We start from the raw sequence: 3,913 nt of genomic DNA on the forward strand, positions 1-3,913 counted from the left end.
TCCATTTACCAGATTTCATAAAATGCGCCAATTGCTAACATGATTCGGACAGACTTAAGCATAAATACGAGTGAGAAACTCTCATCGTAGTCAATACCTTGATCTTTGTCAAAAACCTTTTTCCGACAATTCTAGCTTTGTAGATAGTAACACTACTATCAGCGCCCGTCTTTCTCTTGAAGATCCATTTAATCTCAATGGCTCGCCTATCATTGGGCAAGTCAATCAAAGTCCATACTTTGTTCTCATACATGGATCTCATCTCAGATTTCACGGCCTCAAGCCATTTTGCGGAATCTGGGCTCATTATCGCTTCCTCATAGTTCGTAGGTTCGTCATGGTCAAATAACATGACCTCCAGAATAGGATTACCGTACCACTCTGGTGTGGATCTCACTCTGGTTTACCTACGAGGTTTGGTAGTAACTTGATCTGAAGTTACATGATCATCATCATTAACTTCCTCACTAATTGGTGTAGGAGTCACAGGAACAAATTTCTGTGATGAACTACTTTCCAATAAGGGAGCAGGTACAGTTACCTCATCAAGTTCTACTTTCCTCCCACTCACTTCTTTCGAGAGAAACTCCTTCTCTAGAAAGGATCCATTCTTAGCAACGAATGTCTTGCCTTTGGATCTGTGATAGAAGGTGTACCCAACTGTCTCCTTTGGGTATCCTATGAAGACACATTTCTCCGATTTGGGTTTGAGCTTATCAGGATGAAACTTTTTCACATAAGCATCGCAACCCCAAAATTTTAAGAAACGACAACTTTGGTTTCTTGCTAAACCTCAGTTCATAAGGCGTCGTCTCAACGGATTTTGATGGTGCCCTATTTAACGTGAATGTAGCTGTCTCTAATGCATAACCCCAAAACGATAGTGGTAAATTGGTAAGAGACATCATAGATTGCACTATATCCAATAAAGTACGGTTATGACGTTGGGACACACCATTATGCTGTGGTGTTCCAGGTGGCACGAATTTGTGAAACTATTCCACATTGTTTTAATTGAAGACCAAACACGTAACTCAAATATTTGTCTCCGCGATCAGATCGTAGAAACTTTATTTTCTTGTTACGATGATTTTCTACTTCACTCTGAAATTATATGAACTTTTCAAATGTTTCAGACTTCTGTTTCATTAAGTGGATATACCCATATCTGCTCAAATCATCTGTGAAGGTCAGAAAATAATGATACCTGCTACGAGCCTCAATATTCATTGGGCCACATACATCTGTATGTATGATTTCCAACAAATCTGTTGCTCTCTCCATAGTTCCGGAGAACGGCGTTTTAGTCATCTTGCCCATGAGGCACGGATCGCAAGCATCAAGTGATTCATAATCAAGTGATTCCAAAATCCCATCAGTATGGAGTTTCTTCATGCGCTTTACACCAATATGACCTAAACGGCAGTGCCACAAATAAGTTGCACTATCATTATTAACTTTGCATCTTTTGGCTTCATTATTATGAATATGTGTATCACTACGATCGAGATCCAACAAACCATTTTATTGGGTGGATGACCATAGAAGGTTTTATTCATGTAAACAGAACAACAATTATTCTCTAATTTATATGAATAACCGTATTGCAACAAACATGATCAAATCATATTCATGCTCAACGCAAACACCAAATAACACTTATTTAGTTTCAACACTAATCCCGAAAGTATAGGGAGTGTGCGATGATGATCATATCAATCTTGGAACTACTTCCAACACACATCGTCACCTCGCCTTTTTACTAGTCTCTGTTTATTCTTCAACTCCCGTTTCGAGTTACTACTCTTAGCAACTGAACCAGTATCAAGTACCGAGGGGTTGCTATAAACACTAGTAAGTACACATCAATAACATGTATATCCAATATACCTTTGTTCACTTTGCCATCCTTCTTATCCACCAAATACTTGGGGCAGTTCCGCTTCCAGTGACCAGTCCCTTTGCAGTAGAAGCACTTAGTCTCAGGCTTAGGACCAGACTTAGGCTTCTTCACTTGAGCAGCAACTTGCTTGCCGTTCTTCTTGAAGTTCCCCTTCTATCCCTTTGGCCGTTTCTTGAAACTAGTGGTCTTGTTAACCATCAACACTTGATGCTCTTTCTTGATTTCTACCTTCGTCGATTTCAGCATCGCGAAGAGCTCGGGAATTACTTTCGTCATCCCTTACATACTATAGTTCATCACAAAGTTCTACTAACTTGGTGATGGTGACTAGAGAATTTTGTCAATCACTATTTTATCTGGAAGATTAACTCCCACTTGATTCAAGCGATTGTAGTACCCAGACAATCTGAGCACATGCTCACTAGTTGAGCGATTCTCCTCCATCTTTTAGCTATAGAACTTGTTGGAGACTTCATATCTCTCAACTCGGGTATTTGCTTGAAATATTAACTTCAACTCCTGGAACATCTCATATGGTCCATGACGTTCAAAACGTCTTTGAAGTCCCGATTCTAAGCCGTTAAGCATGGTGCACTAAACTATCAAGTAGTCATCATATTGAGCTAGCCAAACGTTCATAACGTCTGCATCTGCTCCTGCAATAGGTCTGTCACCTAGCGGTGCATCAAGGACATAATTTTTCTGTGCAGCAATGAGGATAATCCTCAGATCACGGATCCAATCCGCATCTTTGCTACTAACATCTTTCAACATAATTTTTTCTCTAGGAACATATCAAAAATAAACACAGGGAAGCAACAACGCGAGCTATTGATCTACAACATAATTTGCAAAAATACTATCAGGACTAAGTTCATGATAAATTTAAGTTCAATTAATCATATTACTTAAGAACTCCCACTTAGATAGACATCCCTCTAATCCTCTAAGTGATCACGTGATCCATATCAACTAAACCATGTCCGATAACCACGTGAGATGGAGTAGTTTCAATGGTGAACATCACCATGTTGATCATATCTACTATATGATTCACGCTCGACCTTTCGGTCTCCGTGTTCCGAGGCCATATCTGCATATGCTAGGCTCGTCAAGTAACCTGAGTATTCCGCGTGTGCAACTGTTTTGCACCCGTTGTATTTGAACATAGAGCCTATCACACCCGATCATCACGTGGTGTCTCAGCGCGAAGAACTTTCGCAACGGTGCATACTCAGGGAGAACACTTTTATCTTGAAATTTTAGTGAGAGATCATCTTATAATGCTACCGTCAATCAAAGCAAGATATGATGCATAAAGGATTAACATCACATGCAATCAATATAAGTGATATGATATGGCCATCATCATCTTGTGCTTGTGATCTCCATCTTCGAAGCACCGTGCTCATGATCTCCATCTCCGAAGCACCGTCATGATCACCATCGTCACCGGCGCGACACCTTGATCTCCATCGTAGTATCGTTGTCGTCTCGCCAACTAGTTGCTTTTACGACTATCGCTACCGCTTAGTGATAAAGTAAAACTATTACATGGCGATTGCATTTCATACAATAAAGCGACAACCATATGGCTCCTGCCAGTTGCCGATAACTCGGTTACAAAACATGATCATCTCATACAACAAATTATATCACATCATGTCTTGACCATATCCCATCACAACATGCCCTGCAAAAACAAGTTAGACGTCCTCTACTTTGTTGTTGCAAGTTTTACGTGGCTGCTACGGGCTTAGCAAGAACCGTTCTTACCTACGCATCAAAACCACAACGATAGTTTGTCAAGTTGGTGCTGTTTTAACCTTCGCAAGGATCGGGCGTAGCCACACTCGGTTCAACTAAAGTGAGAGAGACAGACACCCGCCAGTCACCTTTAAGCAACGAGTGCTCGCAACGGTGAAACCAGTCTCGCGTAAGCGTACGCGTAATGTTGGTCCAGGCCGCTTCATCTCACAATACCGCTGAACCAAAGTATGACATGCTGGT

This window comes from Aegilops tauschii, chromosome 7 (assembly GCF_002575655.3).
Source record: "Aegilops tauschii subsp. strangulata cultivar AL8/78 chromosome 7, Aet v6.0, whole genome shotgun sequence".
In the NCBI taxonomy this organism is placed as follows: Eukaryota; Viridiplantae; Streptophyta; class Magnoliopsida; order Poales; family Poaceae; genus Aegilops; species Aegilops tauschii.